The following is a 25,429-nucleotide window of genomic DNA, read 5'->3' as shown; positions in this document are numbered from 1 at the left end:
TTTCCCCCCTGGGGGTAGTCAAGGGTATGTAGTACTGGAACCCTTTTCCCTTTTGTTTTTATTTCACACATCCACACTTCAAAATATTTAGTTCTCCTACGTGTGCAATTTCTCCACCTGTTTCCTCTACCCATCTTCCTAGCCTTCTCATTCCTTTTCCTCTACCACCTTGGAGCATAGATCCCACCCCTCTGTTACCAGTTGTGGCAGATACCACCTACGTATGCACTGTACATAACCATCACAGAATATTCTATGGGTTGTTTTTTTGTGAGGGTAAACTTAGGTCTTTGGAGGCTCAGGCAGAAGCTGAACAAATAAGAGAAAAAATTTACCACAAAGTTGATAGAACAAAGGATGTGTCAGGAGATAATGTTCTTTCAGGAAACAGTTAACATTAATATTATACTAATATAGTGGGTGTTACGGGCTTCTGTACAAGGCTTCTAGATGCAACTTCTTTTAAAGTTCTGTTGCTTAATTCAGCTATTACGCTTCAGTTACATGTTACAGGTTTCTAGCCTAGATGGTCAATGCTCAGCTTGTTTCCAGTTACTTCACTTCAGCTCCTTAGCTTAGTTTTTGCAAAGGTGTTACAGCTTAATACTTTGGTGGAACTTTCTGTCAGGTCCCCGACCTTCTGTCAATGACACTCCTGAAGTACTTCTGTCAGTGCAACAGACCCAGGGGATCACCTCACCCCTCCTAACTAACTTGGGAGTCTTCTCTACCTAGAAGATCTCTCCCCTCCTGACCGGAAGGAGACCCAAGGAGACTTTATCCTCACAGCTTCTAATTCTCCTGCTCAAACTCAGCTCTCCAGTTCACTCCTGTCTGAATAGTCTCCCAAGACAGCACACTCTGTCTTCCAGTCTAAGCTCAGGAGACTCCTTTCTCTAGCTCAGACATTTCCCTCAGAGTGGATGTCACACAGAGAGAAACCAGAACCAACCCTCTCTCTAAGTTTCCCCCACAAACTTTTATTTCCCCTCCCAAGCATAGCTGTCAACCCTCCCTTTTTTGTGGGAAACTCCCTTATTCCAAGCCACAGCTGTCAACTTTCCCTTTTTTGGCTGAAAATTCCCTTATTCCAGCGCCGTTTCCCGCTGCTATCCTGGATTGTTAGATATACCTTAGACTGTCCCCTGGACAGGTGAGGCTGCTGATCCCTTATTTTCAAATCCGAAAGTGGCCAGCTATGCTCCCAAGTGCTGGCTCTGCCCCCATCCTCTGTCTGGCAGTCTTGGTGGCCAATCTGAGAGAGGCTCCAGCCCTCTAGTGGAATTCTGAAGCACTCATCACCAGACTGGTCTAGTTCAGCTGTCCATCACATGCATATCTGAATTGCTCTGGTTCTAGTCTAGCGACTGATCATTCACTTCATTCTGCGTCTGGACAGGTATTCAAAAGGTTATTGTACACTTTGCCATTCAGAAGCATTCAGTTCTTGTATGACAATCAGAAGCGCAGGGGGGAGGGCTTTATTTGTCACCAGCGGACAGCTCTTCTACCTGGGACACCTTACGTGTTGGATGGCAAGTTGGGTCAACGTTCTGGCAGTCTGGTTAGCCAGCTCGTTGCCTTTCATGTCCACAGGCATCCAATAAACAACAACATTATGAGCCGCCAATGTCAGACAGTGATAGGAAGTAACAATCAGGAGATGAAGCAGAAAAAGAAGAATTAACTAAGAGAGTCAAGATAAAGTCCAGATTTGCCTTACCTCAGGAATTCAACACAAATCAGTGTCTTTCCCCAAAGGATGAAAGAAGTTCAGCATTAATAACAGATGATCCAATTGGCATCTTTCTTACTACTTTCCAGTCAGTGTTGTCAACTTTCCTTTTTTTTGCGGGAAATTCCCTTATTCAGCGCCCTAACTTTCATATCTGGGAGTTGACAGCCCCATAGGATTCCTTATCTTCAAATCCAGAGGGTTGACAGCTATGTTTCCAGTCCATTGTGGATGAATGTTGCTCCCTGTGATGTAAAAATCACAAGATAATTGATATGAATTGAAAAATGTTTCAGAGATACAGTTGCTGATACTGCTGAGATGTAACCCTAACTCACAGAAGCTGAGCAAGTAAGTAAATGAGCGCAAATTCGGTTCTGCAGCAACTATTTAAACCTAAATGCAAGAATGGAATCAGTAGAGTGAAGAGACTCTCCCTGGAGGGGCAGTCAGTACCAATAATAGTTTAGCAGCATGCAGCATGACACAGGCTCAGTAGTGGTTCAAATAATTCTGAATAAAGGCTGAGCACAGGAGATGTGAAATATATTCTAGTAAATCATTAGGTCCCCTGTGGACAAATAGGGCCCAGTTTCTTCAAAGCTGAAAGCCTTGCAGAACTGTACACTAGAGCCCCAATTCAGCTTAAAATAGATAGATATACTATAGATTCATAGCACACATGCCCCTCATTTTGGAAGTTTGGCTGTCCCTCTCATTGGTAATCTTCCAATGTCAACTTAAGGTGTTTTTATTTAATCAAGCTTTTCAGAGATAATAAAAATTGTGGGCCATATATAGATACCAGAGCTTTGAAGTTTGTTGTTTTAAGGATGGTTTTAGAATTTTCATTGCTGCATTTTAGTGGATATCTTTTGTGGGATTATGTGTTGTAAAACTATGATGTGGGCATTATAGATGAATAGTGGGATATAAAACAAACAAGTATACATTCCCTCCAGATGTCTACTATAAAAGGACTACCATAATTTACTAATTAATTAAAACGTTTTAACCTTGCCTTTGATCTATGATCTCTTAAGGCAGGTAATGCCATCCATAGTAAAAATAAATAAAGTAAGAATACATAGCCAACTAGAGGTTATACAAAGACAGAGCACAACCGTAGCACAACAATATGGAACAGTCCTATATACAAACCTTTTTCATAGGGCGAGGTGGGGGACATGATCTATGCTATTTATACATTAACAAACTACCTGTGTGCTCAGAGGACCTGCAAAAATATTGTAGGGCAGGATGCCACAAGAGTCCTGCTTTGGTGATATAGACAACTGAGTTAAAGAATAAGGGTATAAAAAAACCCACAAAGTTATGTCAGCAGTGAATGCTGGAAAAACCACATCTTTCAAAAGGCTAAAAGGAACAAAGACAAGGAGCCATTCCATCTCCAAGAAACCTCTGTCATGTTCCCACCACCATATTTAAGATGGATAATAAGGCTTTGTGTTAAGTCACAAAAGCTCTAAGCCGTTTGTAAGAAATAGTAAAATTATCAACAAAACAGTTAAAAGCAAGTGATTGAAAACATTTAAAAGCTACTCTAAAATTGTAACACCACATTATATATAACAATGATGAGCAATTCACTGTGTTTAAAATGGCTTCCTGAAACATGGCGAGAGGCAACCATAAAGCTTATTTGAAAACCAAATAAGGACCACGACATCGCAACTGTACCAAGATGCAGAGATTATTTTATAGCTATTCTTGCTAAAAGATTGAATAAAATTATGCTACACACACACACACTAAGTTCCAACAGGCTTTATTTAAAAAAAAAAATCATTCTAAGAAATGTAAAAAGACTGATCAATTGCATAGAAATGAGTAAAGAACCAAATCAACAACCCCATTTCTTTTCTTATTTGACATGGAAAAGCCTTTTGATCAAGTACAGTGGAGCTTTTTCCAGGGCCATGCAAGAACTGAACTTAGGTAGCCTTTTCAAGACATAGACAAATTTTCTGTATCAATGCTTAAAATAAAAAATCTACATAAATAATCATATGCCAAAAATGCCAAGGAACATGTTTGGGATATCCATTATCCACTATCCCCTTTACTCTTCCATATTTCTTGAACTCTTGGCGATTCACATACAAGCAAATAAGAAGATTAAATTATTAGATTCAGAATTTAAGAGGTAAAAAGATCTTTGTATGCTAATGACATAATATTATATCTATCCCAGCCAGAATGCTGGGGGGGGGAGGGGGGAGATGGAATGCCCTCCAGCTGTATATAGGAAAGCCTTGGGCTATAAAGTAAATATTCAAAAATCTGGTTTTTTGGAGTTAACATCTCAAGTGAACAACAAAATAAGCTTCTAGAAACTACTAAACTAAATTGGAAGTCCTCTCTTATATCTGGGGATTTGGATTCACTCAAATTTTGAACTAATGTAGGAATATAACAGCAATTTATTATATACACAAATACAGAAGGTCTAAAATAACTGGGGGAAATATCCAGTGTCATGGCTGGGAAGGATAGCTATCATAAAGCTGGTTACTTAGCCAAATTGGTATTTCTGTTCGTTTTTGCTGCAAATTGTTATTTTAAAAAAACTAGCACTTCAGCAACAGAAAGTACAGTACAGTAATGAAATTTATCTGCAGAAACAGACCTTCAAGAACAGCTAATGAAAATCTCTACCAAAAAAATAGCAAAGGCAGCCTTTGTTATTTGCTATCATCTTTGTTATTTGCTATCATTAAGCATCTAAACTAGCTCTAATTAACCGGATGTTATACAGTATGTCTCCTATATACGTAGAAGAATTATTTATAGGAAATCTCTGTGGAAAACACTTTGATATAAGCCACAACAAAAACACCTCAAACTAAAAATTTATACTTTCTAGCAAAGCAACAATTACAGTTTGGATTAAGCTCCCTTTTTTATTTAGCCTCTGTCTTCTCACCACTGGCATCAATTCTACAGGATGAATTGGTGGATAAAGAACTACTGTATATAGGATAATCAATACTTCAATATGGATAAATATATTGTGTGTATGTGCTTGGATTTAAGATGAAAATATGATCTCTCATCACCAAGCATTGACAATATATTCTCCCATTATTTCAGCTTTTTCAATTTAGACATGTGGCAGAGCAAATAGTAGATAAATATGGAAAGCAGCATAAACGACTGCATTTGAAGCTCTTCTAATAAAACTAAACCCAAAAAGATTGATTACTAACATCTACATAACCCTTTGGGAAGTTAAACTCGTTTGAACGTAATTCACATGAAAGATAAAATGGGATTATAGAAACAGTTAAAATGGGACTATAGAAAAAGTTATATTAAGCATAAACTTGGGTGTTCAATAATATCCTCAAACATTTAATAAGTTTCCAGCATTAAAGAGCATTTCTTTAAGAGAATATACCAGTGATATCTCATTCCTCATAAACTAACCAGAATATATAAAGTCAAATTCCCAGCTAGATGTGTGGATCTTTAAGAACAGATTATCTGAGCATTTTCTGGTACTATAAAAGGTTGTAATGATTCTGGAATGTATATTTGATATAATGCATGACAGCACTGACCTCAACTTGTGTTTCCTGCTTGGCAGGGGGTTGGACTGGATGGCCCTTGTGGTCTCTTCAACTCTATGATTCTATGATTCAACTTGCTGTAGTGCTTCAAAACTGCTATTCTCGGTCGCTTGAAAACAGAGGTAAGACCAATAGATCTAGAAGTGATTGCAACTTTCCTAGCAACTTCTAGCATGCACATCACCAAATACTGGGAGATTAAAACAGTCCCTCGACTAAAAGACTGTGTGTGAGTTTGCAATACCAGTTTGAAGCCAAGGGCAGAAACATTGCAATGTTCCAACAGTTTCCTTATAAGCACCTTGCTTGCACCTTTCTGCGCAGGGTAGCAAGCACAGAGTAACTGCAGGTTATTGCTACAGCAATACTAAGCAATTCTGCTGTTTAGGCAACCAAATGCATAATCTTAGCCAACTTCATAAATGGGTAAAGAGTTTTCAAAGCCTTGGAACGGGCAGTTTTGAATCAGAGGATTTCCGATATCTCAAACAAGAGCTGATAGCTCCAAATCACACGTAAGAGGATTGGTTTCTATGTGGAATGGTTTTATAGTTGAACTTCTTTGGTTTGAGAGATAGATTTAGTATAGAACAAGAAACCGTGCCAAAGCAAAGATTGTTCTTTACACAATACTGAAGGGTGACATTGCTAATGCAGTGTCCAAGAAATTCCTTGACTTCGGTAGGCCTGAAAAGCTGTACTTTGAAACAGATTAGTGATGCTGCATGATGGAGACAGTCTTAGAATAAGTAAACGTAAATGTGTTGGGGGCATAAATGCTCCCCCCACACACACGTTTTACCCCATTGTTGTGTCTACACCAACAGCTTTGGTTGCTTTTTAGATTCATAATGGGAGATGTGCCAAGGCTCAAACCTGCCTAACTTTCACCAAGGTGCCATTCCAGTGCATTGTGGGTGTGATTTTCAATTCTAAAGCCGAGAGAGAGGAGATTAAATTGCAGAGAAACAATAGCAGTTTTAAACCAAGTGATTTGTTTTATTATTCATAACAAACATTATGAACACCCTCCGTCCTGTTAAATTCAGGTTGATATACAACCAAATTTATATCACAATATGCAGGGGGAAATGTATTAGTAAAATCCCTAGGAAAATAAAAATGATATTGCTTGGTGTCAGAAAGATTGCAATGTTGGTGCTAGACAAGCCCCTTTAGGGAGGGTTTCATTGCAAAAATAAAAATTTGTGGTTGAAGAGCATACCTCTGATAGAGGAAGCTCAAAGGAAGAGTCAGGCAGTTTAATACAGTATTATTTAGGGAAGCTTTTAATATTTGATGGATTTCTGTATTTTAATGTTTTGTTGGAAGCTGGAGTGGCAGGGTATAAATGGGCAGGGTATAAATAATAAATTATTATTATTATTAGGAATGGTAGTTCCTTCGGGTATTTGCATCTCAAAGGTTGTTGTTGTTTAGTCGTTTAGTCGTGTCCGACTCTTCGTGACCCCATGGACCATAGCACGCCAGGCACTCCTGTCTTGCACTGCCTCCCGTAGTTTGGTCAAACTCATGTTCATAGCTTCGAGAACTATCTCAAAGGTAAGTACCAGCATTTCGAATCGAGCCCAGAAGCAAACAGGATTCATTGCACAGGCAACTCACTGTACTCGTGGGCTAAGACTCAGGCTGCCACACACATAAGTCAAATTGCGTAAAGTGGGGAGCACCCTCTAAACACCCTTTAAATGCATTCTCTGTCGCTCGCTCTCCAATCCATTTCAAAAATTCAGTATCCAAACATATCCACATCCAGAAATGAAGCTCTGGAGCTGCTGGAGGATGTGTGGGAAAGTGGTGGCGGCTGCTGCGCTACTGCATGCACCAGCTGTTAGGCGGGGAGGCTGAGCAGCGTTAACAAAGCCCACTGCGCCTTTTATCTCTTTGGGGTTTCCTCCACCCTCACGGACGTCCTCTTTGGGCTTTGGGGAGGGTCTCCTCATGAGCCACATGGGCTCTCCCGCCTTTTCTGGGTTTGAATTGAATTATTTAATTATTTCCAGGTGCCACGTATAGACACGGTCACACGCAATGGAACATGCATAAGTGGGGGGATGCCTGCACAGAGCAATAGTCTGTCTATAGAATCAAGAAGTTGAACAAGCACGTCAGATTCTCTTAAGGAATATCCATGTGTAGGGTGGGAGGTGGTGGTGGAGAGCCAGGTCCCTGAATCAATTCCCAAACTCCATGAATAAGGGGTAGCCAATGCGGTGTTTCCAGATGCTGTTGGACTAAATACCCCAGAGGACAGAATCACACTTCAGAATGACCTTAATAGATTAGACAACTGGGCCAAAGCAAACAAGATGAATTTTAACAAGGAGAAATGTAAAGTACTACACTTGGGCAAAAAAAAAATGAAAGGCACAAATACAGGATGGGAGACACCTCCGATGTGTCCAGAGGAGGGCAACCAAAATGGTCAAAGGCCTGGAAATGATGCCTTATGAGGAACGGCTTAGGGAGCTGGGTATGTTTAGCCTGGAGAAGAGAAGGTTAAGGGGTGATATGATAGCCATGTTCAAATATATAAAAGGATGTCATATAGAGGAGGGTGAAAGGTTGTTTTCTGCTGCTCCAGAGAAGCGGACACGGAGCAATGGATTCAAACTACAAGAAAGAAGCTTCCACCTAAACATTAGGAAGAACTTCCTGACAGTAAGAGCTGTTCGACAGTGGAATTTGCTGCCAAGGAGTGTGGTGGAGTCTCCTTCTTTGGAGGTCTTTAAGCAGAGGCTTGACAGCCATATGTCAAGAATGCTTTGATGGTGTTTCCTGCTTGGCAGGGGGTTGGACTGGATGGCCCTTGTGGTCTCTTCCAACTCTATGATTCTAAAACTGCCATCATGCCTGACCATTGGCCTTGGTACCAGGCTGGGGTTGGTGGGAGATGAGCAACCTCTGGAGGACAACACATGGGCCACGGGTCCCTACCCTAAACCATGCCACTGCTGTGGAAGCCCTTTCCTTAATCCCAAATGCCTTTACGTAGATTTGCAGTGCAGCACTAGACAGGAAAGCACTCTGCAAATGTTCAGAGGGTCTCTCATGTTATTAAATGCTTAGCGCGGAAGACCAGTGCAATGAACCCAAATGTTAATCACTAACTGTTACATTCCTTCTATTTCCTGCAGCCATGGATAATGTTTGTTTTGCAAGCACTACTATTTGAAGAAATTACTCCAACTGGTCCTGTTCCTGAGAAGCAGCAATTTTCTGAAATAATTACTAGGCCCTTCTGACCAGACCTGTGTTTGTAGTTGGAGCAATGATAAAGAGAACATTGGCAAAACCCGCTGCCAATAGAGACCAAAAGTATATTACTTTGAAAGTGGGTTTCTCTTCCACTTAATCCAAACCGTCCATCTTCATTAGCCCTGGAACCGTCCAGGGGGCTGTTCTTCCCTATATTGTGCTCTGTCTCCCCTATAGGAGCACCAGAAATGGGAACTGGGAAATTAGATGGCTTAATCTGCATGTGGTAAAGAAATCATTCTCAGCACAAGACAAGCAAAATCGCCCTGAAATCTTATAAACCAGGCAAAATTGAGACACAAAGAGATGTTCTTTCAAATCAAGCCTTTGAAACGAACCTTGCATACACTTGGGACTTGGTGAATTTAAACTTCCCTGCCCAGCTAATCCAAGGGCTGAGCAAGAAAAGCTGGACTCTGCCTGGTATAAATTATGCTAAGTAAGCACATTTTGGAGGGTGTCTGTTTGCATATGTTCATCACACCTGGGCTAACAGCACATTCTAGGAGCCTGTTAGATCAGGAAAGGGTCAAACTCTGGTGCACCAATCAAGCTGAGGTAAAATCTTTACTTTTTAAACATTGTAATGTTTAAAGAAAGACAACGGCAGGTCCAACTGGAGTATAACAGCTGCTCTCTTGTGTTAAGTATGGTTTGGCCCCTGGGAGGCAGAATTCTGCACCCACACTCCACCAGAACTGTCTCTCACACACAATGAACACGTGTGCAGGAGTAAGGTCACGATAGCAGGCTCCCTGCCCCTGCCCTAGGCATGTTCATTGCTAGTCTGCATAAGCTCTGTACACTAACCTTCCCCATGCTGGGTTCGCTCACAGCAAGGTGGAGCTTGCTCTCAGCACCACTTCCATACAGGCTGCTTTTGAAAGTCTTGCATACACTTGCCACAGAACAACGGTCTCTGTGTGCTGGCTGCCATTGCACAGCACTTCCCGCAATGTCACACAGTCACACCAGGAAGTGCTGCCCTGCTGGAAGAGAGAGCTGCATGCGTTCACTATGCAGCACTGAAACAGAAATAAAGACCCGCTAGAGACCAGGGAGCTGCTGGGGCACTTGGAGCCTCCACCAAAATGAGACCCCCTACCCTGCACTGGGCCCAGGACCTGTAACCGCTGGCAAGGGCGTAGCCAGGATCAAAACTAGGGGGGGGGGCAAGCCATGATCATTCAGGGGCGGGGCCACAAAGTGGGAACGTGGGCGGGGCTACAGGGCCAGCTGGCCTGACGACATTGTGGTGGCGGCAGCGGCGGCAGCGGCCACCTTGTGCTTCTGGGGCTGGCAACGGCGGCGGCTACCCTGCTTGGCTGGAGAGGACGGGAGGGTCGGGCAGGCAAGAGGGGGTGACAGGGTGGGCGAGGGCAAGGCAAGGCACGGCCGCAGTCATGACGGCTCCAAGGCGTTGCTGCATATCAGCATAATATTTCAACCATGTTGTGGGTTCAAGCCCCACCTTAGGAAAAAATTCCTGCATTGCAGGGGGTTGGACTAGATGACCCTTGTGGTCCCTTCCGACTACAATTCTATGATTCTATTGATATATTGCCATAGCATATGCATCATTCTGCTTTCTTGAATTGTCCTACTCCTAGGCATAGCAGCCAACTCCTAGAGGCCTAGGTGCCTCCCCCCCCCCAAATACTAGTACCGGTAAATACCGTATGTGAAAGAGTCATCCCCCCCAGGTTGATGGGCTTTCTATGTGGGGCTTATCTGCCCCCCCATATTTTATTAAGAATGGAAGAGGGAGGGAAGGAAGGAAGAAATAGAGAGAGGGATAACTCATATTTGTGGGTGCCTCTGGGTGATGCTGTGAAGCTGGAACTCTGCAGCAAGAGGATGGGAGGGTCGGGCAGGCGAGAGGGGGTGGTAGGGCGGGTGAGGGCGAGGGAAGGCACGGCCGCAGTCACGACAGCTCCGAGGCGTTGCTGCATATCAGCATAATATTTCAACCATGTTGTGGGTTCAAGCCCCACCTTGGGGGGAAAATCCTGCATTGCAGGGGGTTGGACTAGATGACCCTTGTGGTCCCTTCCGACTACAATTCTATGATTCCATTGATATATTACCATAGCATATGCATCATTCTGCTTTCTTGAATTGTCCTACTCCTAGGCATAGCAGCCAACTCCTAGAGGCCTAGGTGCCTCCCCCCCCAAAAAGAAATTACTGGTAAATACTGTATTTTAAAGAGTCCCCCCCCCCATGTTGATGGGCTTTCTATGTGGGGCTTATCTGCCCCCCCCAGTATTTTATTGAGGATGGAAGAGGGAGGAAAGGAAGGAAGAAATAGAGAGAGGGATAACTCACATTTGTGGGTGCCTCTGGGTGACGCTGTGATGCTAGAACTCTGCAGCAAGAGGAAGATACCGGTACACCTGTACAGGAGCCTTGTAAGCAGCTTTCTCTCTGCTTGATTTACAGCAGGCACGTCCAACAGGTAGATTGTGATCTACCAGTAGATCACTGGATGTCTGTGGTAGATCACTGCTAGATCACTGGCACCCCTAAAAAAAGCTTACCCAAATTTTTCCTCCTCCCTAAAAAAAGCTGAACTATGACCTGAAGCCCTAAACAAAAATGGGCCTCCCTCCCTCCTAAAAGAAGCTCAACAAGTTTGACCTAAACCCCCCAAAACAGGGCTTCCCTTCCTTAAAAAAACTCAACAGCTTTGACCTGAACCCCCCAAAAGGGGGTAGATCACTCCCAGTTTTTAACTCTGTGAGTAGATCAGAGTCTCTTGGGAGGTGGCCACCCCTGATTTACAGTATACAGATGCAGGAGGAGGGGCAGACTGGAACACCAATGCTTTTTATAAACATCACTGTGTCTATCAAAGCTACAGCCCCCCCCTTCTTATTCACTTCCTTTTAGCCTTGCAGGGCCACCTTAGTCAAATTGAATCCTCTGCACCCTCATTAAATCGCCAATAGAACTGTTAATGCGATCCCTGAATGCCCATTAACAACTCCCACTGAATAACAATAGGGTGAATAGGGTGGACCTTGCCTGAAGGGATATTCTGCTCCATTGTCTTAACTGCTTAAGTACTGGTAGCAACTTTGCTTTATTTATTTGATGTGTTTTTGTTACAGCTGTGTTCCCGCCCCCAGCAAGTGGAGAGCTGCTCTTGCTAAAGCAAAGCCCTTTCCACTTCAGTTTTTGGAGGGGCAAAGTATTGGTTATGGTCTGTAAAATACAATAATTTTTTGCTTCTAGGGGGGGCAGCTGCCCCCTCCTGCCCCCCCTGTCTACACCCATGACCGCTGGTCTGATCCTAGTAGCACCAGGGCTCCCATCATCCTGAACCATTTCCCATGCAAGATGGAGATGATGGGAGCTGCAGTCTAAAACATCTGCCGCTAGCAGGTTGTGGAAGCCCATACCCTCCAAGTATTGGAAAATAATATATATGATAAGAATACTATTGGAGAAAACTGGATATTGAAACCTGCTTAACCTAAATCATATATCCCAGTTTCCAGTGGCCCTTTAAAGTACGCTTCACACAGAGTATACACAGTCAGAAGTTGACCTGGCTAAGAAAACACCACCAAGAGCGTAGGGAATTATCTCCCTTATATGAAACCCCTTACTAGCTGCACACTTGTAAAAGTATGCAGATGAAAATACAAACGGTTGGGTTTCTTTAACTGAAAAACAAACTGAATCTAAAGAGACTTTAAACTAAAGATTAATGCTTTCTCCCACATTCCAAACCTCCCACAAACTCCCACAAAACTCCCATTAAACTACCCGAGAATTAACAGCAAACTAGCATTATAACTAAGCAATCATACTAAGATTCAACTAAGGAATCTCTTAAACTGAGAACAACTGAGAGAGTGATCTACTACGAGATGAATCAAACTGAAAGATCTAACTAAGAGATACAGAAGGCTTTCTGGCAGAGCCTTATATACAAGGAGCAGAACCCACGCCTGTGAGCAATTAACAGAAACACCGGCACCTGTTTCTCTTAAACAGACAGTATTTACATTAGACAGGCTCTAAAGTAACTTGACTATTCAAAAAATCCAACACCAAGTGCCACTACACTTCCTGGCTTGCTCCCAGGGCACCCTAATTTCTCCCTGCCAGTGGCCTGCGGAAGCAGCTCCCGGGATGGCAGCGGCATTGGGAAGGAGGCATGAAGACTCCTTCCCAAAGCCTACCTAGTGCTTACTAGGCTTTGGGAAGGTGTTTGGACTCTAGGTAGGACCCTGCCAGAGCCCTCCCATCTGCCCAAAGCCATGCAAGCTTCACTTGAAGAGCAGCTTTTGTTTCCAGTCAGTGGAGGAAATGGAAGCAGCCAAGGCAGGACCAAGTGAGCAGCGTGATTTGTGGGCCAGCCGGTGGAGGAGGCCGGTGGGATGTTCCACCTCAGTGATGTCTGCTGGGACCCGGGCAAGACGAACGTGCTTGCTGTTACCAGACTTTTAGAGAACTGCCCAAGTGGAATCTCCTCCTCCTAATAGCCAAGAAGGTGGCTGGGAGGAGTTGCACATCAATAGATCCACCCCGAGTGTTCTCTCAGCATCGAGGAGTGGACAGCATGGCAGATGGCAAGGCCCTCAGGGGTGACTCCAAAGAGGAGGGAAAAACAGCATGAGGAAAGGCAGTGGGGGGGGGAGAGAAAGAGAAGAAAATAAAGGCTTTTGAAGAAAACAGAAAGCAGTGGCTGGGATGGTGGGGAGACAAGACAACAAGACCCCTGTTGGCTGAAGCGACCATTCCGGGCAAGTTCCACACAGCCCCAATCTGCCTCACAGAGTTGATAGCTCATAGAACTGTAGAGTTGGAATAGGTCCCAAGGGTCATCTAGTCCAACCCCAAAAGAATCTCATCCTGAGTTCCATCAGCAGAATGTTGGAGGGTATGGAAGGCTGCTATGACAAATGATCAAGTCCATGTGACCAGTAACCCTACAAAAGCTGTGCTCCCAGTTAGGCAGAGGGAACCACAGACATGCAGTCTATGCAGATCTTCAGAGATAGGAGCTGCTACCAGAATCTCTACAACACACACACACACACACACACACACACACACACACACACACACACACACACAATCTTAGAATGGGGCTAAGAACCATACACATGCTAAGACATGCTGAATTTGAAATTTTACCAGTGGATGTCTCGTGAGTACAAAAAAAGTTGCATAACATGTTGCTTCCTGCATGCTCCAGCCTCTTGTCACTTTGAGCAAAATTTCAGGGTAACTGATTTTCGGCTAAGCTTTTCATTCCTCCCTCTCATGCATGTAATGACCACCTCTGGGAGTTGAATGAGCTCAGGGAAAGGACATATTTGCATGGTTAACCAGTGAGTAGGAGTAAGATCTGTGCTTTGCTGAAATGCACCATAAGCCTGAGAGTGTGTTGACCAAAAGCAGCAAGCAGAGAGAATCTTTGAAGGTCCCCAATAGTTACAATGGCTGTATGTTACCTCCAGAGGCATTCAGCCTCTGAATGCCAGTTCCTGGGAATTGCAGGTGGGCAGGATGCTGCTGTGCTCATGTCCTGCTTGCAGTCTTCCCACTTGGCATCTGGTTCACCACAGTGAGGGCAGGATGCTGCACAAGATGGGCCTGTTCTAATAACAAAACCCAGTCTTTGGGAGCAGAGGCCAGTGGTGGAACGAGGACAGTCACTATTGTGATGGTGATATTTAATTTTAAAATTATAGGAGTCTCAAATGAAGTGGGAAACCTCGTGATCAGACACACCAGGCCTGCACACCTGGCCTGTGGCATTATCTGCCACAAACCACACTCACCTGTCTACCACCTAATATCAGGTGTAGGATTTATGGGTAGAATCATAGAGTTGGAAGAGACCCCAAGGGCCATCCAGTCCAACCCCCTGCCAAGCAGGAAACACCATCAAAGCATTCTTGACATATGCCTGTCAAGCCTCTGCTTAAAGACCTCCAAAGAAGGAGACTCCACCACACTCCTTGGTAGCAAATTCCACTGCCGAACAGCTCTTACTGTCAGGAAGTTCTTCCTAATGTTTATGTGGAATCTTCTTTCTTGTAGTTTGAATCCATTGCTCCGTGTCCGCTTCTCTGGAGCAGCAGAAAACAATCTTTCTCCCTCCTCCATATGACATCCTTTCATATATTTGAACATGGCTATGTGAGTATGTGCAGAATTAGGGCCCTGTGGGGCTCCCAACCATTAGTATGCATCGTTAAGGAGAACTTTGAAACATTGTTTGACTACAAACACTGAAATACCCTTTGGTGAATTTTAGTATTTTAGTTTGTTCCATCGCTTCCACTCTTCATTTCTCTTGCTCCCCAGTTAAAGTCAGTGGAGGCTGGTCCATTAGGGCAGATAGCGCTTTGCCCTACGAAGGGAAATGTCAAGCAGGTAAAGCTGCAGTGTCATATTCAAAAGCAGGAACACATTCTAAACGCTTATAATAATCTAACATAGTCCGCTATGCATTGTCAAAACATCATAATGGTAAAAGAGAGCAATGGCCGTGTTTTTCCTCAGGTTTAGATCAATCTTTATGATCAGCATTACCACTTTGGAAACTGTACGCCCCTCGGCATTTCCCCCAAAAATTGGACTATACAAAACTCTGGTACTAGTAATAAATGCATTTTCTAAAATGAGAGGGAGAATTAAGTTTCTGATATGATACTTAGATGACATGACAGGAGCTGCATGGCCTACCTTACCCAACTGCTTGAAAGCCAGTGTCATTTAAGGTTATGGCAACTTGCATAGTGTTCCCAGCTTGAGAGTGGGAGTGAAACGCCTGTGTTCTGGATGCGCTCACCACGGCCAACAGTGTCGGAGAGAGACCTGCCCTTTTTGCCTTTTCATAAGGTGCTAAAACCGTGCTATTCCTTTGCAACATTTGAGACATTGATTATTGAATCCTAATTATTTAATTTTTTATTAAGTTAAGCTATTCAGAAGACAGCTTGTCAACATTTTTGAATTGTTACAAAAATCAGAATTATTAATCAATTGTGCGTATTAGAATTAATTAATCATGCTTAATTTGCTTATGTATTAAGTGCTTGCTTCTAAGTATATTTTTTCTATGGCGTGGGACAGTCAGAGAGGGAATGGAATGCAGGCTCTGTGAGAGAACATCAAGGACTGGCTAACAGAACAGGGGTTTGCAACAAATTTGGCAGGCAGAGATGAACTGGCAGAGCAGTGCAGGATAGATAATGTGGCAAATACTCCATTGTTTAACACTGTTTCCCTGGAATGCATTTTTGATATGTAAACTGTGATTTCTTTCTATGCTACACAGACCCTTTTTCTGACCTGAGAAGTCAGGGCTCTGCGTCTTCTTTATTCACCTGAATAAATCTGAGTTCTGCCTCTAAAAAGGTCTGACTCCCTTTCCTGGGTGGGAGGGGGGATCTGGAACACCTATTCAAGGGAAGAACAGCATAGATTTATGCAACAGAATATACTGTACTGTATTAACTGCCTAAAAAGAGCACTCAATGTGATGTACTCAGCAGGGCCGTCTCTAGGCCCGGGTCCGGTGGCGCGGGGCGCCAGGGCACCAGGCCACCAGTGGCGCCGCTGCGCCCGCTGAGAGGCGCGGCGGAGGCCGCCCCAGGCGCGCCTCTCAGCTGTTCAGCGCTTCAGGCCGCTCTCCGGAGGTGCGCGGGCCTGGGTCCGCCTCCGCCGTGTGCAGGGGCATCGCAACAGGGGGCAGGCAGCGCCCCCTGGCCCAGGGCCGGCCCTACAGCCAGGCTGGGTTGCGCAGGACTCCGGCCCTCCAGGCGGCAGCCACGCTGCGCCCGCCGCGCTGGGAAACGGGGCGGTGGCGCCGGAGGGATCCATCGCACCACGGCGCCAGGGCACCAGGTTTGCTTAAGACGGCCCTGGCTCAGTATTTTAAAAACACAGGCAGCATTAATGCTAGAGTATAGGAAAACAAACAGAATTTTTTGGGGGTGTTAAAGTCCAGTTTGCTAATGAAACTAGTTAGAAAGTTTATTGGGTTTCTTAAAAAATAAAATGCTAAGCATATAAGACGTACAAAATATACCCAAATTCATACCCTGTTTTCAATCAAGAGGCAATATAAAACAATATATGACATTAATACAGAATATGCCTTTCATAATAAATTGATATGGTGTCCTCCAGGTTTTCCATGGTAATTTATACACAGCAAAATAAAACACAATAATATATAATTAATGACTGGAGTTGTCAAGGTTTGCTTGTAGCAATAATGAAAATCCTCTCTATGTGTTATTATTTGTATTGTTTTCATAGAAGAAATAAAAGCTGCTCAAATATTTGTTTGTTTTGTCTTCCTTTTCTCAAATGAACAATGTAAGTTAAATTAGTCTAAAGGATTTATTTATTTATTTATTTCACTTCTAAAATACCTTTCATTCCAATGAACCCCTGGGTGGTTTGCAGACAAATAAATAAAATACAGATAAAAATATAAACCATCAATAAAGCAAGCATTTAAAACATTCTGAAAAAAGTAGCAGCACAGATAGATGAAAAATAGAGCAGTTGACATACATAATGCTCCCTGAAGCCTGAACTACCCAAAGCCTCTGCACGAGGTCTAGGTTTTTCAGGAGTGACAATGCCATAAACCAGCTCTTTGCCTAGGGTTGTGGATCACACAGAAAGCCACACGGCAAATAGATGTTAACACACTCCCAGAATCTCAGCAACTATTAGGAGAATGATTATTATACCGTAGAATTCTGCATTTGCTGACATATGCAAATGTTCTTCAGAGGACAGCCCCACTTAAGGGTGCACTGTAGTAAGCAGACTCACTCGCTGGATCATCATCTTGTCGTGGTGAGTGGGCTTGCATGTTCCTATGACCCTTGTGAGCGAAGCCGTCAGGAATCTCGTACTCCCAGCAGGGTCACCCAAGGTGGTAAGGTCAAAGGGAAGGAGCTAGACAAAGAATGATCCAAGAAGTCCTCAACAGCAGAACAGGCGGATGATAACAAGAGGTATGTTACAACGGCTGTGAAGGCGGGTGAAGGCTGCAGCAGATAGGAATCTACTGGTTTGTTGGAAGAGACCACAAGGGCCATCCAGTCCAACCCCCTGCCAAGCAGGAAACACCATCAAAGCATTCTTGTCATATGGCTGTCAAGCCTCTGCTTAAAGACCTCCAAAGAAGGAGACTCCACCATACTTCTTGGCAGTAAATTCCACTGTCGAACAGCTCTTACTGTTAGGAAGTTAAATAAAAAAAATCCTTCAGTAGCACCTTAAAGACCAACTAAGTTTTTATTTTGGTATGGGCTTACTTCATCAGATAGGAAGTTCTTCCTAATGTTTAGGTGGAATCATCTTTCTTGTAGTTTGAATCCATTGCTCCGTGTCCGCTTCTCTGGAGCAGCAGAAAACAACCTTTCTCCCTTCTCTATATGACATCCTTTTGTATATTTGAACATGGCTATCATATCACCCCTTAACCTTCTCTTCTCCAGGCTAAACACCCAGTTCCCTAAGCCGTTCCTCATAAGGCATAGTTTCCAAGCCTTTGACCATTTTGGTTGCCCTCCTCTGGACACGTTCCAGCTTGTCAGTATCCTTCTTGAACTGTGGTGCCCAGAACTGGACACAGTACTCCAGGTGAGGTCTAACCAGAGCAGAATACAGTGGTACTATTACTTCCCTTGATCTAGACGCTATACTCCTATTGATGCAGCCCAGAATTGCATTTTTAGCTGCTACATCACACTGTTGACTCATGTCAAGTTTGTGGTCTACCAAGACTCCTAGATCCTTTTCACATGTACTGCTCTCAAGCCAGGTGTCTCCCATCCTGTATTTGTGCCTTTCAATTTTTTTTTGTCCAGGTGTAGTACTTTACATTTCTCCTTGTTAAAATTCATCTTGTTTGCTTTGGCCCAGTTGTCTAATCTGTTAAGGTCATTCATGACTACTGTTAATCTGTTAAGGTTTGTCATGACTACTTCATGCCATCGGAACAGAGCTCTACTGCAAAGACTGTGTGTTGGTCAGCGTGCACTGATCTATACACATAAAACAAATTCACGCACAGGCGTCTTCCAAAAACCCATCCCACGGATTCATTGTTAAAACCATGTTTATGGAAGACAACCTTACTAGGCTACGAGTGTTTGCCAGAAAAGAAGAAGAAAGAAGTAGTAAGCAGAATAGGACACTCTGTAAAAAGCACCATGTGCCCTGATGGCGCTGTACAGCTAAAATGCTAAATCTGAGCAGTAAATTACCATGGAAGGAAACACTTGTTGGAGCACGTCGTGGGACTTGGTATGGACTGTGCAAGCTATTCCGGCTTCTTACTGAAATAAATCACGTGGGGGGAAACAAAGGAGGCAGACATACATGCTGAATAGTGCATTTTCGGTGGAGCAGGCTGCTCAAACTCTAAGTGGGACATTGTTTCCTCAAACAACATATTACTCATGATATATGCCAGGCAGTGGAGACCAATGCAGGCTAGATTGATGATAAATTATAGAATCATAATTAGGTGAAGGAGCTCACCTGCTGTAAACTCTGGTGAGATAAAGAGGGATAATCATTCTGGACGAGCGCTTTTGCTACAATATAAAGAACTGAACCAGAGAGAAAACAATGCATTATTTACTATATCAAAAAGAAATGAATCCTGGGTCTCAAGGGGAAAAGTGTTCATAAAAGCTACAGGGGTGGGGGGTGATTATTGAGAGCAATTTGTCATTTAAATGGGAGGGATAAAGTATACCATAAGCAAAGAATAAAAAGAGGAGAGAGAGAGAGAGAGAGAGAGAGAGAGAGAGAGAGAGAGAGAGAGAGAGAGAGAGAGAGAGAGAGAGAGAGAGAGAGAGAGAGATGGTAAGAAATGGTTGCAGTAGAAAAGCAAGCTCTTTTTAAAATTTCCTGTCCTGCAGAGCCCCCTATCTTTGGACTTCTGCTTTCGCTCTCTGATTAGCTTAAAAATATGTTCTGCAATCTGTGGTCGGTTTTCCTTCAGGTAACACATGACTCTCACCTCGAACGCTGTTGCTCTGCCCTCCCCAAGACACGAATACATACAAATGAATGGCAAATTGTATTTTCACAGACAACTTTGCTTTTCATTTTCTAGCTGAAGCAAAACGCTCAGCTTGAATTTTGTCAGTCTGTGTTATTGTCCAGACTTGAGCGTGTGGGAGCCCACTCAGCCTGAAAGGAATAGCCTTGAACCTAACAGGTCACACGCCATCATCACAGAGAGCTATTAATCTAATGGAGGCTCCAGTTGACCATAATAAAGCTATTTTCAGCTTTAGTATGTAATAAAGTGGCCAATATTAGAACTGGGGGAGGGAGAATATTTGCACAGGTGGCACTGAGGTTGCTTCAACTTTCTTTATAGTCCTTTGTTTCTACAGGTTTGTCACTATATAGAAGTTATGTGAATAGTATTAAAATGGACGACCGTATGCATTAGGTTAGGAAAATCTCAGTACCTTAGTCCAGGGATTACTCTACACATTCCAACTTTCCCCAGATGTGTGTGCCTGTTTGTTTAAAGTATATATATGCCCTCCCTGCTTTTCTGCTAAAAAAAACACCTGAGAACAGAGTAAATACAAGGGTGTGTAGGGGGTAAAATAAAGGTCTTCCTATTTTCCCATGGGAATCTAGCATACTGGCCACCTTTTTGGGACATCTGCATGCTCTTACTGCCACCCACTCCTGCCCCACCCGCTTGCTCTTTTTAACACCACCCTTCCTCCCAATCTGCTCTTTCTCCCTCCCACCCCACCAGGGGCGTAGGAAGAGGGGGGCGATGGGAGTGTGTTGCCCCTAGCAGCGCGATCCCAGTAGGGTGTCATCGCGGCTGCCCCCGCCCCAGAACACGTTCCACGCCTATGTGGATGGCGTGCTCACCCCCGGGACGCGCACCACCAGCCCCGCCCCGCCTGCTCTCCGCCCCCGGTGCCGGAGCATGAAACTCTTTTGCCAGCTCTTTCTCCTCCACCACCACAGCTAGGCCTCCGCCTTCTTGCAGCCTACTTGGCCTTGCTGCAGCCACTTGAAGTGGAGATGCGCTGCACTCACTTATGGGAATATGGCGACAGCGGAGGTCAGTCATGGCGGTGGTGGAGCCTCTGACTGTCGCCGCCCCACCAGAGGTAGAAAAGGGAAGGCAGTGGAAACAGGACATCACAGACTTCAAAGAGAAGCCGGAGTGGCTTCTGTAAATTCGTGATGTCCCGCTTAATTTGGGGGAGTTGAGGGGTGTAATCTAGTTGGCCACTGTGAGAACAGGAAGCTGGACTAGATGGGCCTTTGGCCTGATCCAGAAGGTTCTTTTGTCTTTGTGCCGCAGTGGCAGAAGGCCAGAGGCAGAGCAAGCAAGAGACAGAGTCCAAGTGTGGCTACTGTTGGCAACAAATGCAAATACACAGAACACCCACAAATGCAGCACCGTCACAAGATGTGTAATGCAAGAGTTACTGTGTCACACAAATGTAACCTCTTTTCAATACATTTAACTTGGAGAAAGGGTAGGCACAGGACCAGCCCACCCCTGAGGCCAGGTGAGCTGACCGCCTCAGGTGGCAGGATCCAAAGGGGCAGCACATCCAGCCTCCAAGTAATGGATCACCCACTGCTGCCACCATAGCAGCAGTGGCAGTGCGCTCAGTGGAGACAGGATCTGCCCCCTCCTCACCAGCCCCCCCCCCGGCTGCCACTTCAGGGGAGGGGAGGCACGGCTCATCTTCTCCCACCCTCGTTCTGGATGAGGATATTTATCGTCCCCTGCCTTGTTCTTGATGTAGAACTTCACTCACCCTCAAGTGCCAAAATGTCTTGGACATGCCTGGCTAGGCATGGCAGTGGCAAACATTTTCTTTTCATGTGTCAGCCTCATTGATATATAGAGCGGACATCTGTCTCTATAAGAGGAGAACACAGGATGGATGCACTGAACCCTGGATCTGTCTCCCATATTTACCTCCCTCTCGTTCTGCTGCTCCAGGTGCCTTTTTCCATGTCAACACTGGAGCTTGCAATCAGCTCAACGCATGCAATTGGGGTTCTATGTGTTGTGGCTGAGTGGCTGAGATGGGCGGGGTATTATTATTATTATTATTATTATTATTATTATTATTATTATTATTATTATTATTACTAGTACTACTACTACTACTACTACAGGGAGCCTCCATGGATACAAAGGCTCCCCCTTGCAGAAATTTGCCTTCCAATGGTTGGAGGGTGATACAAATGGCAACCGCAGAGTAGAGCTAGAGCCTTCAGCTCTTATTCCACTCCCTGCCTCCCTATGTTTATTTTAGCCTAATTGTAATGTCTGAAAAGGGCTTCTAAGAGAGTCATTTTCAGTTTTGGTCTGTATCTAGTAGCCAATATTAGAACAGTAGGGAAGAGTGGCGTGCAAGAATGCAGGAACCTATGTCAGGTTCAGCATCTCTCTCCAGCACAACATTCCCCTGTGAGAGAGACTTTCTCTACCCCCGCTTTATATGTGAATGGGCAGCAGAGACACAGGCATTACAGCCAACGTCACATCTAGTCTGGCCCTTGCAGAAGTGGAAACCTATAACATACAATTGTTATAATTAGTACATTATATCACAACTTGCATGCTGCTTGTCAAAATAACATAACGTTCTCATCTAAGATCACATTTAAATAAGAAATTGAAATTTTGAAAGCTAATAGAGCAGCATGAGAAGCAAACATACTTCCTTTTCTCCTTTTTTTGATGTCTTCCTTGGCAATTTGTAAGCATAAAAAAGACTCGATGGAGCTGAACTCTGCATCTGATTCCAGGCTGTGCTTAATGCTAACATGGTATTCCAAGGCACAAGTAATCACCATTGACTTAAATGGGGCAAACCAAGGGTGCATTTGTTTAGCTGTGTCTGAAGAGATGGAGGTTTTGCACACAGCCCTGCCTCCAGCAAAGAGCATTAATGTTCTCCCTTTTCTTTGTTTGAGTAAATGTGTACTGTTATGTACTGTATCCATCTTTGCTGTGGCTCTAGAAATCCATAGTTAGTACAGCCTTCTTGAAAAGCAAAAGGTCTCTTTCTCTTCATCAGTGTCAAGGGCAAGTAAAAAAAGGTAAAGGGACCCCTGACTGTTAGGTCCAGTTGCAGACAACTCTGGGGTAGCAGCACTCATCTTGCTTTACTGGCCAAGAGAGCCGGCGTACAGCTTCCGGGTCATGTGGCCAGCATGACTAAGCTGCTTCTGGCAAAGCAGAGCAGCGCAAGGAAACACCGTTTACCTTCCCGCTGGAGCGGTACCTATTTATGTACTTGCAGTTCGTCCTTTTGAACTGCTAGGTTGGCAGGAGCAGGGACCAAGCAATAGGAGCTCACCCCGTCGCGGGGATTCGAACCATTCGGCAAGCCCCAAGCTCTGTGGTTTAGACCACAGCGCTACCCGCATCCCCTGTCAAGGGCATGTAGTGACCCCCAAACCCAAAGATTAAGTCCTAATGCTTTTATTTGTTGCTTCCTTTGAGCTTGAGAAGCACCGCAGCCTGTTCTGACTGGCCTATGTCAGCTGCACAGCGCATGAGAGTCCAGAGGGACATATGTTCAATTTGTGACATATGCTGAAAGTCAACTATTAACATTTCAGACTGAATCTCCATAACTTATCTTTAGCTTCATTAGCATTAGCCTTTAACTCGTCGTATTTAATTCATGCTTAATTATGTTTCAAAGAACCAGCTAGTTAACCCTGTTTTCCTTCTGAAGCCCTAACAGTTGAATTTACAGCTGCTAATGCAGGAATGTTAAATGCATTTTATTGCCAAATCAATCCTGGTTAGGAATGGGGAAAGTTGACTACACACTCTGTGGCATGGGAGAAGAAATAGAATACATGAAACATATTTTCCTTGCAAAGTGTCAGTTCTTCATTATAGTATCATCCATGGTAACACAGGTCCTTCAAATTCTGGCTGAACAAGAAATGCTTGTTATAGTTGTGCTAACCGCTGGGTACAATGGGTTAAGGAATTATAATAGCTTTCTAATAATGAAACAAAAATGAAACACAAGCTTTTGCCTGCAACTCTAAGCACTCTTTCATGGGAAAGAGTCCCACAAAAATCAATGGGACTTACAAGTGAATAAACACCATTAGTATTGTTGGACCATTTCGTATGTTATCAGTTTAGCATTCCTAAACAAATCCCAATGAAGGGCGATAAAAGCAACACCTGCTGAGCTACAAAGCAAGTACATTAAAGTATTTAGGCTTGAATGATAAAATTATTTTCAAAAGAGAAATCTACAGATAGCAATTCATAGGGAAATATACTTTTTCTTTATAACAAGCAATTTCCTTATTTTGGACCAAATATTATGTCCCATCAGTGCTCTCTCCTATATAGAAATTCCCAAAGGCAAGTGTGAGAGCTAATTCAAGTGTTCCAATTTTTGTCTGAACCCACCCCCTTCCACACACCAAAGATCATATGAAGCATCCCTACAACAACACTGCACACATCCTACAGTGAAATGCCAAGGTGGAGATGTTTGTCAGATGCATAAACACCCTCCCTTTGCCCAGAGCGGGGCGGGGGAGCAGGGGGAAGATAAGACAGAGACACCTAAAAATAAGGTAGCTGTTTCTGCATACTTGAAACTCTATAGGTAAGGAAATCTCTAAATTAGAAAAAGGGGGAAAAATGAAACTCTTAAAATAGCCCAAATAAGTTCTTGAGATCTTCTGGGACTCACCAAATGTTAATGACAGTTGAACTAAAGCATCACAGAAAAGCATCCCTCTTGCCTGCAGGTAGAACTTCCTAGTTCACTTGATCAAGGTTGGATGAGGAAGCTGCGACCCTCCAGATGTTACTGATCTCCAGCTCCCATCAGCCCCAGCCAGCATGACCAATAGGGACAATGGAAGTGGTAGTCCAACAACATCTGGAAGGTCACAGGCTAGCCTCTCTTCCTTTACAACCTATCTGAGGACAGCAGCTGAGAGACAATTACTTATGTCAGCCCAACAGCAAATTCCCTGCTTAATATTTCAGTCAGATGTGGAGATGGCTTAGATTTCTAGCCAAAAAAAATCATCTGTGCAAAATTCCCCTCAGGTTACAGCAAAGGCTATTCTACTTAACTTTTCCTCCTAGCCCCAATCCAGTTCTCAATTGCATGAGTGCCTGATAGCTTACACTGCAACCTGGGAAAAAAAGCATTGGGGGTTGGGAGAGTGCATGCCATGAAGTTAAAAGCAAAAGGCTCTCCTCACTTATATAAAGCAATAAAGTGATCAGTTTCTGGGCTGGCAGCCAGCCCTGATCCTACGTGCTTTCAGTGGGGAAAGTCTTGAGGGCATAGGAAGAAAAAACTGTTCCAGAATGGCTAGTCTTGAACTGGAGTCTACCTTGTTAGGGGATCACATTAAATAGTACATTTGGCACCACTGATGCCCACATTGAACCCTTTAACAACAGCAACACACACAACCACACAACTGGTGGCCACCATCTTTGCTTCTGGTGTGTGTGTGACAGTTGCCACAGAAACATGATGATCTCCAGTGATGGGCTGGATGGGCTGTCTTAAGAGGCTGAATTCTCGTAGACAGGTGCTATGAGAGGGTGGTTCTCATGTTTGGGAATTTGATAGATGGCCTGCTCTGGGAGGGTTTGCACTCCCCCTGAAGCAACTGCGACTATGCCTGTATTTCAATCTGTCACTGGAGTTCCAAGGGGCCTCTGTAGCTAGAAGGACTTGTGCCAAGCTTCGAATGGTTCACCAGCTATGGCTGTTCCTGGACTACGATAGTTGGGTCTCAG

Source organism: Zootoca vivipara, chromosome 4, assembly GCF_963506605.1.
Source record: "Zootoca vivipara chromosome 4, rZooViv1.1, whole genome shotgun sequence".
NCBI lineage: Eukaryota > Metazoa > Chordata > Lepidosauria > Squamata > Lacertidae > Zootoca > Zootoca vivipara.
This window is presented reverse-complemented; position numbering follows the sequence as displayed.